Below are 16,459 nucleotides of genomic sequence, written 5' to 3' on the forward strand. Positions count from 1 at the left end.
TTGAATATGTTTCTGTTGCTGACTCAACTTCATGAACAAGGAAAAAAAAAAAGAAAAATGAATAACAGAGGTATAAGAATAAAAGGTCTCTGAAAGCATTTAAACCACCCAATGAAATAACTATATGCATTTTTAAGTTGCCACTAATCCCTTAAAATACTGATCATTACTCACTACTTCTGCCAACCAAATATTTTTAAATGCCGGTTACTAGCTCATTAGGAAATGCAGCAATAATCTCACAGCTCCTTTAAAAATATTTAAAAAATACATTAAACGATTCAGTAAACACAGAAGCTAAAAACACTACATCAGTATATGAAGGGCTAGTCTCAAAATATTTTTCTAGAGCAAACTTTTAATCACAGCTCAGAAGGGGGAGGTAAAAATCTTTATTTTCTTTTCATCAAAACCCTGTGTTTAACCATCACTTAATCAGATTAGATTGCAGCTCTATTTTAAATGATCATAGATTTGCATCTGTGGTGAAACAGCCATACTAGGATCAACCCAACTATATTTAGGGGCCTTATGTTAAGAGTAGAGGTCTTGGAGTAGGGACAATATCAACTCTGAACAAACCTGGGCACCCCCAAACTCATGGCTACACAATTAAGACTTCTGGGGTCACCTTCAGTTTATTCCCAGTACTTTAAGGAAGGCTGACAGGAGTTCTGGGTGACCGGGGCTTCACCTCATTTCAGCCGCTCTTTCTCTCTCCCACCAGGGACATCGCTGACAGCTGGTGCTCCCTGTCCTCCAGCCAGCACTGCTTTGTCCCTCAGGTCTTGCATTGCTACCCTGCTGCTACCACAGCCTTGCTTACTTCCCAAATTTAGCTCATATTTCATAATAGTTTGTTTACATCTCTGTCTCTCTCTCTCTTTAGATAAAGACTCTCCTAGAAGGGCAATGCTGTCTAATTCATCTTTCTATAGCAAGTAACCAGCAAAGGACTGGCCATAACGCAGGGCTCAGTGGCTGTTTCTTGAATGGATAAAGCAGGGAATGAAGGCTGTACCTCAGCTCCTCCAGGACTGTGTTCAGAGGACCCCTTGCTGTGGTTAAACCCTCAAGGGGTGCACACAGGCTTTTCCTTAATATTCTGCAAAGGGAGGCAGACAAGAGGGTCTCTTAAGAAGAGCAACCAGGGAGTGGAGTCACCCAGATGTGGGTTTGAAACCCAGCTCTCACCCACACTAGTTTTGTGATCTTGGATAGATCATTTCACCTCTCTAAACCTGGTTTACTCTTCTGTAAAGTTCCTCCTTTAAAGAGTTATGAAAAAGGATGAAATGAGAAAGTCCAAGGAAAGCACCAAGCACTAAGCTTGATCCATACTAAAGGCTCAATCAAGTACTGCTAATATTACTTAGTAATAATGTCTATGACTTTTGAACAAGAGAAACCATGAGAAAGCTCACTGACACTTGACTTTCTCTTGCTGAGAAAACTGTCATTTTCAACCAGATACACATTATCAATCATATACTTCACAATAGGAGTTTGGGTAATGACAGCATAAATACAGTGACCACATCAGGCAAATACCTAGGGTTGCTTGCTCCCACCTACAAACCATCAGTGGGGGAACGACCAGGCCAAAGGTTATATATACTCCCAATGCAAAAGGGACCTTGGGAAGAGGGTTACACTTGGCAGTCGATTTAAAAAATTTTTAAATATGCAAGAAAAAACACATTAAGCAAAGCAATTCATTTTGATATTCATATTGGATTCTCTAGAAATGGTCTATATGCTATTTATTAGTGATTTTTTTCAAATTAAAATGGATAACGAATTTTCATCATAAAGAGCTTCAGAATAGAAATTATAGACTCAGATCATATTTTTAACAATTTCCCAGTGTTGGATCAACAGTAGTTAAAAGGTCACTTCGATCTGTTACAAGGGCTGTAAATTGCTCACCAGTACAGACTTTTAACTGTTTTTCTCTACAGTCGTCTAACTCAGGAAATTACCTGACACCAAAGCCAATTGCCTAGGAAAATTAGCATTAAAACCCCTTTGAACATTTGTAGTGCAGAGAAGCAGCCAAGGGTTAAAGAAAACCTGTGGCAGAGAGAAAACTTTCAACACAGGAAGTCGCCAGAAAGAATAAAATACGTGTTGCACATTGCAAGATCTCTCTATCATTAAAAAAAAATAGTCCTACAACAAATCAGTACCGACTATTAAAATAGCTTTGGCACCACTACAACTCTGGAAAGTTCTTAAGTGTTGTGACTCATGATGACACAGTCCTATAAAGCGCGTAAATGAGGCAGAACAGGGAAAAGGCAAGAAGCACAGACACCGGAAAATCAGCACCCCCCAATCCTCTTCAGGACAGTTGATGAAGGAAAGACTAACAGAACCACAATTTGAATAATTCATACTATTCTCATATGTGGCTGGCTGAATAGAGACTCTTTCACCGCCTGCATTCATTTCTTTGGCAGTCTTTACTTTGTGCCTTTTTTCTCCTACAGATTGGTTATGTATCTAATTGACCTTCTTTTTGTAAATTTAAGAGCCTATCATTTATCTAGTTAATGTAGACTGCTAAGAGAGCATTTAATATGAGTAGTAAACATCCTTTGTCTGATAGTAAAGTGTCTTGTTTGATTCTCTCTCTTAAGCATTTGGAATATGATGCCAGTCTATTTGGTTTCACAAAGTTTTAAATCCCCCTTTGCACATGTTAAGATTAACTTCTCGCTCAGTGTGAACAAAATTTGTAACATAATCTGTGCTGGTGTGACCCACTTAATTTCCTAAGAAGAATCCAGCCACCTAGGGAGAAAAAGTTTTTGCAACATAATGCTTCAGAACGTGTCCCGGGAAGTCTGTTTATCAAGTCCTGGTCCCACAGTGACGGAAGGGAGCTCACTAGGTTATTTGCTTCACTGCTCGCTCGTCAGATGTGAGGGCACCTAATTCCGCACAAACTCAAGGTAACAACATGAGCTCAGAGGTCATGAGCTTGAATTAAGCAGCCTGGTTACAAAAAAACTGGCTGCTAATGTTAACGAAATTAAAACAAGACAAAACAATTTGAACCTCTGCAAAGGCAACTTTTCAGGTCCCATTATAAAATTGTTATTTTATAATACCACAAGGTGCTTTATTGTTAGGGTACTGGTTTCAATCAAATAAGAAAACTTGTTAACAGCAACAAAAAAAGATTGTGATCTATTGAACAATTTCTGCAAGCACATAGTTTCTCGGGCCGCTTTGAGCAGCTGACCTAAAAAATATTAATCGGATTAGTATCTATTCTATTCATGAAAATTTCTTATGAGGGAACAAGGCCCTTGCAAGCCATCTCAATTTATATAAGTCAACATCAAGATATTCTATTTTACCCTTAAGATATTTTCAAAACATGCCCTCGTCTTTTGAATTGTATTAACGGTGCTATAAATAATACCTGTTTTTAAATAGCGCTGTGAAATTGACGGCTACATACCCTACAGATAACTTACTGTGAACCTTGAATCATTTTGCCCTCCTAACTTACGGAAATTTATTCCTGAATTTCTGCTTTTGTATTTCTCATCTCTTTCAAATTCATAATTATACAGTTATATTCTGGATTTTTCCTTAGCCAAAAATAGACTCGGTTTTTAAACTTAATATTTAAAAGTTACGCTGCTTATCCATTTTCTTACTAAAAGGTAATATCACATGTCCCATGTAGAAAAGACAAAAAATACAGAAACATACGTGAAATAACATTAAAAGCACAGATAATTCAACTATCTAAAATAACCAATATTGACATTTGAATTCCTTTCTTTAATTTATATATTAAAAATCCTGGATAATTCCAAATATTGCTTTCTTCTGCTTAACGAAAGACATATAAAATAAGCACACTCTGGTATTGTATATTCTTTGAAAGTGCTTTTTTTTTTTTAAAAGATTTTATTATTTCCTTTTTCTCCCCAACGCCCCCGGGTACATAGTTCTATATTCTTCGTTGTGGATTCTTCTAGTTGTGGTATGTGGCATGCTGCCTCAGCGTGGTTTGATGAGCAGTGCCATGTCCACGCCCAGGATTCGAACCAACGAAACACTGGGCCGCCTGCAGCCGAGCGCGCGAACTTAACCACTCGGCTACGGGGCCAGCCCCTGAAAGTGTTTTTTAATAGTTGCATAAAATTCTACCATTTGGATATATCAGAATTTATCTAGCCATCCATTATTGTTAAACGTATATTTAGTCTTTTCCAGGTTTCTTATTATAAGCAATATACTTTGTATATAAATTCTTGGTTACATCTTGGGTTATTTCCTTAGAATAGATTCCTGTGGGGGAGGAAGGATTATTGAGTTTAGGTTAGAAAATCTAAGCTCAGAATTTTAGAATATGCAGGATGCACACCTATAATTTAGTATAATACTTGATTTTATTAATGAGGAAACTGGGGCTCCATTATGTGAGATAACTGGCTCAAAGTCCTGCCATGAACCCTTCTAGTACTAGAACAGAAACTGGGGTTCTTTGCGAGTCCACTTGGCTTTTTGTAAATTCACCATGCTGACTCTAAAGGGCTATTCGTCTCTGATGCTCCCTCCCAATTCCGTTTGGTATCGTCTGTGAAACTCCACGAATGTGCTCTAGAGTCCAAGGCAGGAATGGGAGTTACCTGGAGATGGGCGATGCTGGTTTTTTTGTCAGGATCAATCCACATGGCAGAATCTCTAAAGCTACCTTCCACTGATAGCAAATCAGAATGGATACTGAGAAGAAGCAAATATTCTCCCAGAAAAAAATCTGCACCGAGGAGGACATAATGGAAAAAGGTTCCAAGAGAATTGAGAGGTCAGTTAGTGAGCTCAAACTGATGGAAATCTAGGCAGAGGTCCTTGGTGGGCTCTGAGTTCTATGGCCTTGCATTCTGTCAGGAGAGCAGAGCTGTGTGAACTGAGTGGCAGACTGGTAACTCACAGGGAAAGGGGAACAAGTCTCTATCTGGTCACCCTCTGTGACAATGCCATGCCCTGTAAACCCGGGTGTGTTTGCAAAGCCATGATGATGTCTCCATTTGACAGGATACATTCTTTCTCAGCTACAGCAAAAAGGGAAGGATATTTCTGAAAACCAAGTCTACCTGTGAAGTCAAGGAAACAGGCAGATTCCTGAGACTTTGCTCTTGAAAGAATTCATTTTCTTAGTCTGAATACACAGTACACAGAGATCATTGTCTCTTGGTCTCTTTCGTGTGGCTTATTCTAAAGTGAGATGACATTCTAATTCAATAAATTTTAATTAAGTGCCTTCTAAAAGCACATATTGTACTAGATGTAGGCAAAGAAATATAAATGGCCTGCAACCTAGATGGGGAGATAAGACTATGGATGAAGAAAGCATAGCTGTAGATATAATATACGAGAAAAAATATAATTAACAACTTTTGAGTAGACAGATAATTTAATTAGGTCATTTTAAGCAGAACATGTAGGGAGAAAAAAATCACCCGCTCAGTGCGCCCTGAGCTTGGAAAGCACTTGTTCTTGGAATATTAGGCGTGTTTTCCCCGATTCTTTTACTTTGTCTTCAGGGACTTGGAGTGTATCAGCAAAGTGTACATTCTAAAGCTCTGTGGAGGGGTGCCTGGCATGCCCTAGGAGCATATTCAGTGACCAAGATTAGCTAGAGGAAGGACAGGAGTTACTGAGCTTCTCCCTTCCTTTGTAATGTGCCCCGGGGAAAGGACAAGGAATGAAGCGATTGGTGGAGAGGTGAGGCGGAGAGGATGAACAGTAACTGTCTATCAAGTAATATGTGTATATATATATATCATAGGTAATGAGATGGAGAGATTAGGAAGCAAATGCAATGTCATGTACCCTGTAAAGCACTCAGTAAAAGTTAACTATTGACGACAAGTGTGATAAAAATAAAAGATGTTCGATAATGAAGCAAGTTAGGAGAAAAAATAATGCCGACTATAGAGAGTAAATTATTATGGAAAAACAGAGTAAGAAACAGTTGAAAAAGGATATAAGATGACTTAAGGGGAAAGATAAAAAGAGAAGCATATGTGGTTCAATAGAATACAGAGCAAAATGACCCAGAAGAGGTAACAGGAAAAGAAGACCGAAGAAATACACACTACCAAGAAAATTGTTTGAATACACCGAGACACGTGACAAAATAATATTTGAAATTTCATTCAATATACTTAAGTGAATTCGGTTTTTGGAATGAATTAAAATAGGTTCATTTGTCAGTTAAACACATTTTATATAAATTGACCCATAACATAAAGATATTGGGCACTTTGGCCCCTTCTGGGTGTCTGTGGTGGCAAATACTGCATCTGCAGAGACTATCCATCTGACATTTCAAAGGCTCCCATATACATACGACGTTGAGGAGTTCCCTGGAGTCAGTGTGGGAGGTATTATCCTTGCTCCACACTTCACACCAGTCAATTCCTCATCTGGCCACTGCCTTCCATTTAGAACCTCACAGTGACGTGCGAAATGGAGGAACTGGAGAGACCCTTATAGAACGGCGAACAATAAACAGGAAGAGAAGTGGCATAGAAGCCTGGGAGGGAGGCACTTAAGCATTTGAACGGATATCTGCACGTAAATAATGGTGAGCAGGTGTTCTTCGTGTTTTACCGAAGGCACCACAGCATGCTTTTGCCAGGTGAGACATTAGGAAGGACCTTTTCATATAATATCAAATTTATAGCTTGTAAGTAAAACACAGCAGAAAGGCATTAGCAGTCTACGTTGTTCATCAGAGATAAAAAGAGTTTTGGAGGCTATTAGCTGCTCATATTTGTTACGGATGTAAAGGCACTTTACATCCTAGTGAAGACAGAATTATGTGTTTATATGCTCCTACACACACACACTCAACAGAGATAAACCCTAAGTCACACATTAGATCCTGCGATTCGGATTGCTCACCTGCATTGTCATAGTTGTAGCAATAATTTCCAAAGTATTAAATACAAACACTATTTGTTTTATTTATTTCAGGCTTTATGATATCTTTTGTAAATATCGTAGATCAATTAAAAAATAAAAGTGAGCAAAAATACTTTCTAATCACTTGTAATCCCAGCAACCACAGTTAACATTTTTGTATTTACCTATTCATATCCATCTCTATGTAAATAAGTAGCTTTACATATTTTGTAAATATCTACAAAAATTGATCTGTATCATCATACACAAATGTCATACTTGATTTTAAAATGGATTGTTGCTTTTCAAATTGCATCCTTTCCCATAGACTTAGGGAGGCTACAGACTTCATGATGATCTTTTTTGGGATAAATTTTAACGGGCCTATTGTGCCTAGCCTGGAAGACAGCGGCAGAGAGAAGAGAAGCTAAGACACTCAAAAATACTGTGTTCATTTTGGGTGGTATAGCTGGAAAATTATGAGTTATGAACTGGAATGGGAAGGGTCTGCGGACTAGCTCCAAGCAGAATGGGTGCTGAAGTTCCGAACATGGTGGATGAGGTCCAGGTCAAGGGGGACTCCTACCTGAAGGCAAAGCAGGTTCTAAAACATGGTGGCCCCGGAGGAAACAGCCAATGTGGGACCCCTTCTGAAGGGTGTGACTATGGTCTCAGGAATAATTATGATGATGGCTAATTTTAAATATTCTGACATAATATCTCTCTGTTATCATCAAGATTTTAGGAAACATTTGAGAATTGTTCTCAGCTTCATAGTGGGTAACTAAGTCTGTGTCCATGCTTGGAATGGGATATGAAGAAAGACTATCCTCTCTGAGAAAGTGACACTTGAGATGATACCTCTGAAAAATGAGGAGGAGGCCTTTCAGCCAAAGAGAAGAGCACATGGGAGGTCCCTGAGGCGGGAGAGAGCCTGATGTGTTCAAGGAACGCAAGAAGACCAGCGTGGTTGGAGCATTATGCATAAAGGGCAGAGGGTCATGGCATGGAGAAGTTGGCAGGGACCAGAGCTTTGTAGGCCATGTTAAGGATTCTGTAATTTACTCTAAGTGCAGTGGGAAGCTTTTGAAGAATTTAAAACATAAGAGTAACATAATCCAACTTTTATTTTTAAAAGAACACCCTAGCTATGGTGTGGAGAATGGCTATGTGTAGGGCAAGAGTGGATAAAGTGAAACCAGTCTGGAGGCCAATTGGTGATTCTGGACCAAAATGCTGACAATGGAGACACTGAGAAGGGTACACATTTAAAATATATTTTGGGGGTGGAATTGACGGGAATCAGTCATAGATTGAATGTGGGAGGTGAGCGAGAATAGGGTGTAAAGAAAAACTCCCAGCATTCTGAAATGAGGTGCCATTTACTGCACAGCAGAATCTGGGTGCAGGAGCATGTTGAGACATCTCTGAGACAGTTAAGCAGTGACGTCACACAGGCTATGTCTGTATATGCCTGAAGCCCTGAAGATAGAGCTTGGATGGAGATGTACGTGTGGGAGTTGTAGGCACAAAGAGATTGTTTCAAAGCCACGGGGAAAGGAGAGCATATGTGGAGAAGCATGCCCAAGACTCCTCCCCAAGACAGAAGGCTCAGGGAGGTGGGAGGAAAACCTTGTGAACGTGTTTCTATGGAAGTTACGATAGAAGAGTTTTCAGAAAGAAAGAGGTGATCTTTGAGTTGAAAGCTATTGGGAGGTTGAGTAAGATGAGAATTGAAAAAGCATTCATTGGTTTCGGAATATGGAGATAACGATGACCTTAATAAGAAGCTTTCTCGTGGAATGGTGAGGGGCAGCAGAAGAATGGGAGGTGAGGAAGTGAAGTCAGGCTGTATAAACAATTTCTTTTTCTGGAGAAAGTTGGGTTTGTAGGAGAGCAGACGTGGGGCAGCAACAGAAAGGAAATGTGAAATCAGGAGAATACTTCAAATATAGGAGACTCTGGAAAATATTTACATGCTGAGGGGTGTGGTCCACTAGAGAGACTGATGATGTGGGAGAGAAAATGGCTGACCAAATAAATGTGCTCAGTTCTTAAGAGGGTAAAAGGGGATGTGATACAAGAATATGTGCAGAGAAATTGCCTCTCCTCTGACATGAGGGAAGAAGGAGTTGAAGGCTGCAGATAAAGGGATATTTGTACATTTGAGAATGGAAAGAGGGAATTCCTACCTGATGGCTTCCATTGTCTCAATGAAGTAAGAAGCAAGGTTGCTAGCTCAGAATGAGGAATGGGGAGAAGAGGTTTTGAGGCAAGCGGAGAAATAATGAACTAGTCATTGTGGAGAGTAGGAGAGTGAGCTGACTAGAAGAACAGTAGGCTAGCCACAGTGTTGGAAGCACACCTAAAGCGGTGATCGTGAGCCCAGCATGATACTAGCATGCTCAGTTGTGTGGTTTTCTTCAACGAAGCTCAGCCAAACAGGTGAAAGTATGGCTAAGTCAGGGGAGTGGGTTCATCCACGGCTCAGCTATTGCCTGAATATGATGGGAGGGAAGATGTGCAAGGGAGTCGAAGGTACATAAAAGAGAAGTTTGTACAAGAGGTGGATGATGGAATCTAAGCAAGCAAGGAGGGAAGTAAAGGCAGCAGGAGATTGTTCACTAGTGAGAAAGAACTAGGACCAAAAGACCCTGTCACGAACATGAAGAATTGCAAATGTGGAGATCAGAGCCGGAAGGGTAGGATGTGGTGTGTGGAGAGTGGGATACCTTATTTTCTGCTTGTGGGAGCGGTTCAGTTTCTGAAGATAACTAGCTCCAGTGATCAAAGAAGTGGATTGCTGAGATCAAATGGAAGGATTTTTCCTGGATACAAGGAAGGTATCGACTGGATCATCCATAAGTATACTAAAGTAATCAGAATGGAGATAAAAGTTGTAGTGGGGATGTCCACGTGACCTACGCAGAGCCAATCAAAGTCCTGTGGGAAACAAAGTTAAGCTCTTTTCTCTGTGATCTATGGCCGGGTAGATTATGTATGCTGCGAAGTGCTGGTGGCTTTCCTTATAACTGCACTGATAGAGCCTCCTTAAGTATTAATCCAACACCAGAGAAAAATTGAGCTGAGAAAGGGGAAAGAGCCAAGGTCCTGAGCATAACCTCTGAACCCCTGAATCTACCCTTTCTGAAGCCTGACTGTCCCTGTTTTGTTAAGCTAGCCTGAGTGATTTTTTTTTCTTGTCACTTGTAAACACAAAGCATAAACTAATATGTGTGGGTCTGTGTCACAAAAAAGAAATATATGGAAACGTAACAGGTTTGTTGTTTGCCTACCTAATATCCATTCTTCCATTTTTCTTTGTGGGCAGAACTCTTATCCATGCCTCCACCATAGGTCTCAAGGACGGATCTAAGTCAACCACTGCTATTGCAATCCCCTTGGCAGTGATGCCAGGAACATATGAAGCAAAATTTGCTGGGGGGAGGGTAGTGGGTTGAGTAGTGTGATGGTTAATTTTATGTGTCAACTTGACTGGGCCATGAAGTGCTCAGATAGCTCTTTAAATATTATTCTGGGTGTGTCGGGGTGTTTCTAGATGAGATTAACGTTTGAATCAGCAGATTTAGTAAAGCAGATTGCCCCCAGCATGGGTGAGTCTCATCCAGTCTATTGCATGCCTGAATTGAACAAAAGGCTGAGCAGGAGAGAATTTGCTCTCTCTGCCCGGAGGTCTTGGTCTTTGAGCAGGGACATCAGTCTTCTCCTGCTTTCTGACTCAGACTGGAACTTAGTTCATCGGCTCTCCTGGTTCTCAGCCCTTCCGACTGCAGACCTGGGGACTTAGGCTCCACACGTGTGTGATCGAATTCTTTATAATAAGTTTCTTTCCATATATATCCTATTGGTTCTGTTTCTCTGCAGCATTCTAATACAAATAATGTCCTTCAAAAATTCCTGTTCACCAAGAAACTCAGAATGTGACCTTATTTGGAAATAGAGACTTTGTAGATGTAATTAGCTAAATGATCAAGATGAGATCATACTGGATTAGGGAAGGTCCTAAATCCAGTGACTGGTATCCTTATAAGAAGAGGAGAGGACAAAGAGAGAGACACACATACAAGGAGAAGGCGATGTAAAGATGGCGGCAGAGACTAGAGTGATCCAGCCACAAGCCAAGAAATGCCAGTGATTGCAGGAGCCACCAGAAGTTAGGAAGAGGCAAGGAAGGATTCTTCCCCAAGCCTTTAGAGGGAACGTATCCCTGCCAACATCTTGATTTCAGACTTTTCTCCTCCAGAACTCTGAGAGAATAAGTTTTTGTTGTTATAAGCCACCAAGTTTGTGGCTCACAGATCAAAAAATGTTGGTGAATGAGGAAATGGTGAATGATTCTCCCTGGCTGGGGCACAGGCTGAGTGGTGAGTAATGGCTAAAGAAGAACCTGAAAAAGTAGTAGGGCTCAGCTTGCCATCACCGGAAGTATGGAAAAGCAGCAGATGCTAGATCGTGTGAAGGACTAGGTCAAGGGGATTATGAGTCAAGAAGCAAAATCATGCTCTGAAAATAGAATTCTGTTTTCTTTTCACATGCCATAGGTGACGGGGTTCTTTTGCAAGTGTTGGCTAAGGTAAATCGTCTGCTTCCTGTTTTGTGATTGTCAACATTTCCCGGGGGTTTCACACTGCCGCTGCCTAGCTGCTGCCCTTGCTCTTCCGGTAGCTCAGATTCACTGAGGGACAAGCAACAAGCAGGCAAGAGGGCTTCTCCAACAGGAGAAATTAGCCTGTCCCTCCTTTAAAGGAGGAGTGTCACATCCTCCTGTGACACTTGCTTCCTCAGGCACTCTCTATTTCACACCATCAAAGCTTTGGTGCACAATTTGGCTTTTTCTGTACTCTAAGCCCTGTCCTGGAATCCCATCTTCCCTTCCAAAGAAAGCTCTTAAAGTGAAATTTCCTTTTTCAGGAATTCATTGTCTCCTGTTCTGACAATGTCATCTCTTCTCATCCAGTCTATGTCCCTAGAACCCAGCCAATTCAGTCTAGACTCTGGGAGTAGACAAATTGACATGAGTAACTCTCTTGTCAGCCTGCTCAGATGGCACATGCGCCTTTTAATAGGGACCCTCTGGGGACGCAGAGTTTCAGGGAGCACAGAAGGTGGCTAGTATAGGGATCTTGATGAGGATTATTTTAGGCTGGTTACTGTTAAAAACTGCAGATGAGAAGGAGGCTCTGAGGAGTGGAATTTGCTTGCCCTCTGATGAGAGACAATTGCATTTGTGAAGGAAGTCTCCATCTGTGGGGGGTGCCTCCCACTCTGCACCAGGAGGAAGGGGGGATGACCTTATCTCTAGAAACTCTTAATGGGAGGGCAAGGACTTAAGTCTTGTTTATTGTGCTTGTCTGGTAACCTCATGTAGCTGACTCCTCCCACCACCAACATCCTCCTTTGTCTTTGACCAAAGATAATATTTAAGGTGGTGGCTTCTGCCATTTACTTAATCTGGTTTGATTCTTATCTAAAAGTTATAAGACCACCCAATAACCAGACCCCACCAGCACTGATACCATTTTAACAACTTTTTTTTTTTACATATTCTTCCCTTTGTCTTGTAAAAAGATAACTCACGTACCTATGCCTTAAATTTAGCCCTACCCTCAACTCATGTTTGCAGTGGCAGCAGCAGCTCTGACTGCCCATGGGTCCTGTCCCTGTGCTGTTCCATACTATTCTCTAAATAAAAGAGCACTACTGCCAGATTTTGAGAGTCCAAGAAATCTTTCTTTCAACTCTTCGGCTCACTGACCCCACATCAACCTGAGAGAAGCTGATCCTTGGAGTCTCATCTACTTTGAATTCAGGGTCCACTACTTGCTGATTGAATGGCCTTGAGTAAGTTTCTTAACCTTCTGAGCCTCAATCTCATTATCTGAAAATGAAGATAATGCTACTACTTACCTAATGGAATGGTGGTGAGTATTAAGTAGGTAACATATGGACAGTCCCTAATGCGGAGACTGGTACAGCATAATTGTGGCTCTCAATATTTTAGAGCAGGGTTTCTCAACCTTGGCACTATTGACACTTTGGGACAGATAAATTCTTTTCTTTAGGAGACTGTTCTGAGCATTGTAGGATGTTTAGCAGTGTCTTCGCCTCTACTCAATGCTAAGAGCACTCCACACCCCCTCCCCTGGAGGCATGACAATCAAAAATGTCTACAGGCATTGCCAGATGTCTCCTGGGGGGCAAAATTGCCCCTCATTGAGAATCACTGCTTTAGCGTCAAGTGAGCAGGTCTTTGTATGCCTCTCAAGAAAGAGTGGTAGATGATTTTCTGTCGATCTATAGGGCAGAGTCCACATACATGGTTTTGCTATGAGTAGTGACATTTTTCTTATTTTAATAAAAAACCAACCTTCTTTCCAAGCACTGAAGTGTGTACCTTGTCTGGTGTACTTCATATTTTCAAATTTCCCTCTCTGTGGGCACAGGAAGGTGATGCAACGGCAGGACATGAGGGTGGGGTCCATTACTAGGATCAATGTCCCATGCTGGCATTTCTTTCATGTCTTATTTTCCCCATTAAAAATTCATGCTAATTTTGCTTTCAACTCAGTAGTATATTCATTGCTATTTTCATAAAAATGTAATGTCCCCCTTCCCTTTTATTTGAGTAAAACATTTTAACAAGGGTTTTAGTATTTTATTCTGGCACTTTAGAAGCCAGGCATAAAACCAAGGAGCCCAGTTAGAACAGAATGGCATTATACGGATGCATTTCGAGTTGTTGTTGATGTTTTCTCGAGAAGGTATGGGTATTTTTTATTTTATGGGTTAATTTCAAATCCTGCTAAAAGTCTTCTTATTCTACCCATTTTTCCTTTGTTTCTCCATTGCTTTTTCAAAGATTTTATTTTTCCTTTTTCTCCCCAAAGCCCCCTGGTATGTGGTTGTATATTTTTAGTTGTGGGTCCTTCTAGTTGTGGCATGTGGGATGCCGCCTCAGCATGGCTTGATGAGCGGTGCCATGTCCACGCCCAGGATCCGAACCAGTGAAACCCTGGGCCTCTGAAGCGGAGTGTGCGAACTTAACGGCCTTTCAAAAGGGGGAGAAATGTTTCAGAATCCTTAAAAACTCAACTTGGAAAAGGTACCAGTATCAAAGAATGTAATAAATGCTGAGAAATATTTTCCCCCCAAAACTGATCAAAGAGAATCATAAGCATTTGGAAAAAGCTGAGAGCATGAGTCTTAGCAGACATTGCGTTCTGTATTCTGTAAAAACTACATCAAAGACATTAGGACCTAGGCTCTTTGCTTCTGGTCATTCTCCGAACCCCTACCAGATCATAGAGAAGGGCATAGTCAAATGCTAATTCTCATTTTTATGACTTAGTGAGCTACTTCTGAGAAAGCCACTGTTTCCCCAGTCCATTAGAAATGTCTGGGACGGCCAGTGCAGAATGAAGGTTGGGGTCATCCAGCTGAAACTAATCTCAAAGTTTCAGGTGTTCATTTACCTTCTCCAGACTCTTGACACACCTCCACCGGTTACTAAGCAACCACAGCTTATTGTAGTTGGTCTACATTAAGCACTAACGCCATGTGTGAGTAGGAAGGGGCTCTGAATATTTTAATGAGAAGGCAATCATGAGCTGAACTAGACTATTATCTTTGTTATTAGGTAAGACAAAAGAGGAGGGCCATCACTTTCAGAAAGTGCATTAGCAACATTTTACTGAAAAGCCTTCATGCTTACAGGTGACAACCCTGCACACAACAGCCTCAGAGCTGGATGATATGGAAAATCTCAACGGCGTCCATCTCATCAGACGGAGGAATTCCTGTTAAGAACTGTGTTCAGGACAGCGGTTTACAAGCCCTGCTTCTTTGGCCCTTTCACTCCTCGTACTGTAGGAAGGGAGACTCCAGGAGCGAGTGGGGGAGTTTTTATTTTAGGGTAATTTCACAATTGTGCTTAATGTGTACAAGTGTTTCTTGCCAAAGGAGGATTCGAAGTGCTGTGGGAATGTGTCAGGGATTCAGATGGTGACTTGCTTTGTCTTAATCGTGGTGGCATTCTTGGCCACGTAGGAGGTCAACGAACAGAGGGGGGCTACCTCTGTGGTAGTATAACACAGGGGTTTACTGAACTGAGGTCATGAGAGGCTCATTTGCTGTGGCTGAATGGGAAGAAGGTAGGATGTATCTGGAATGCGATAAGGCTTTTTTCTCTCCAAATGTGCCTTTTGTGGATGCTACTGCATGGGAAGAAATTCAACTTCAGAAGGGAAACTGTGTGATACTAGAGTCGTTCATATATATTAGGAAGGAGTGGTATAATAACAAAAGCACGTTCTTAGGAAAAGACAGCCACCTTACACATCTATGCAACTAGAACTGGAAGAAAAATTGCAGCCACTGTTTATCCGAGTCTGAAAGCGTATCATACACACACATAAACACAGCAAAATTTCTAACCCACTGTTACAGAATTGTTGGGAACTGACAGAATAGAGCGCTACATTATTCATCTGCTTTGATGATTTGAAACTCTCAGACTCACAGTTTAAGGTTTTGCTAAAATAAACTCTGCACAGATTTAAAAGTCAGGATTTGAAAGTTACGAAAATCAATCGGTTAAAATACAAGCTAAAACAATAAGCTGTCACTCACACGAATGCACTCACATTAAAGCACGTTATTATTAACTTTTGTAAACACATCACAATCCTTAGTTTTTCATAGGAAAACATTGCTCCATCTATTCTTACCATGATCATAATTTTTAAACTCATACTTATGTAAAGGTAAATAACATTCCACAAACTCTTCTGGGGAAATAAGAAATCCACAAACAAAAGACAACTCAACAGGCAGGGACATGACCTGGGAAGGTGAATAGAATTCTCATTTTTTTCTAAGATAATGTATATTTATCTTACTCAAAGGTAGACACAGCAGTGTACATACGCTGCTCATCTTTTTAAAAATTCTTTTCCATCTCTGGAATTTTAATAAGTTATCCATACAACAGTAGTAGATCAAAGACATGTATCTTTTTGTTTTAATATATAAGGTACATACGGATCACACTATTTTACATTTTTTTCCTTCGTGAGGAAGATTGGCCCTGAGCCAGATGTTAATCTGTTGCCAATCTTCCTCTACTTTGTATGGGATGCTGCCACAGTGTGGCTTGACAAGTGGTGCTAGGTCTGCACCCGGGATCCGGGCTTGTGGACCCTGGCCCACTGAAGTGGAGCACGTGAACTTAACCACTACGCCCCTGGGCTGGCCCCATTTTACATTTTTTAAAGAAGTGATTATGTTACAGTCACTTTAGTTGCCATTTTTAGCATCATGTGCGTCATCACCTGGACTGTTCTGGTATTCCCATTAAAGGACAGTTTAGGGCTTTTCTGCTGGGGTTTCACATACATGCACACAAGACGGTAAGCAGGATGTGAGCCAGGAAGACATTTCTGGTTTTGCTTGGCTGTATGTCCAGCACCTAGCAAAGCTCCTGATGTTTAGTTAATTCTCAGTA

The 16,459-nt window shown here is 40.9% G+C and overlaps 1 protein-coding gene across 43 annotated transcripts in view; it reads right to left on the reverse strand.

Moving 5' to 3' along the window:
- The window catches only part of DTNA (dystrobrevin alpha), a 357,744-nt gene that overhangs the window by 167,884 nt on the left and 173,401 nt on the right, over positions 1 to 16,459 (reverse strand). The window lies entirely within an intron of this gene.

The sequence above is a fragment of the Equus asinus genome, chromosome 7 (assembly GCF_041296235.1).
Source record: "Equus asinus isolate D_3611 breed Donkey chromosome 7, EquAss-T2T_v2, whole genome shotgun sequence".
NCBI lineage: Eukaryota > Metazoa > Chordata > Mammalia > Perissodactyla > Equidae > Equus > Equus asinus.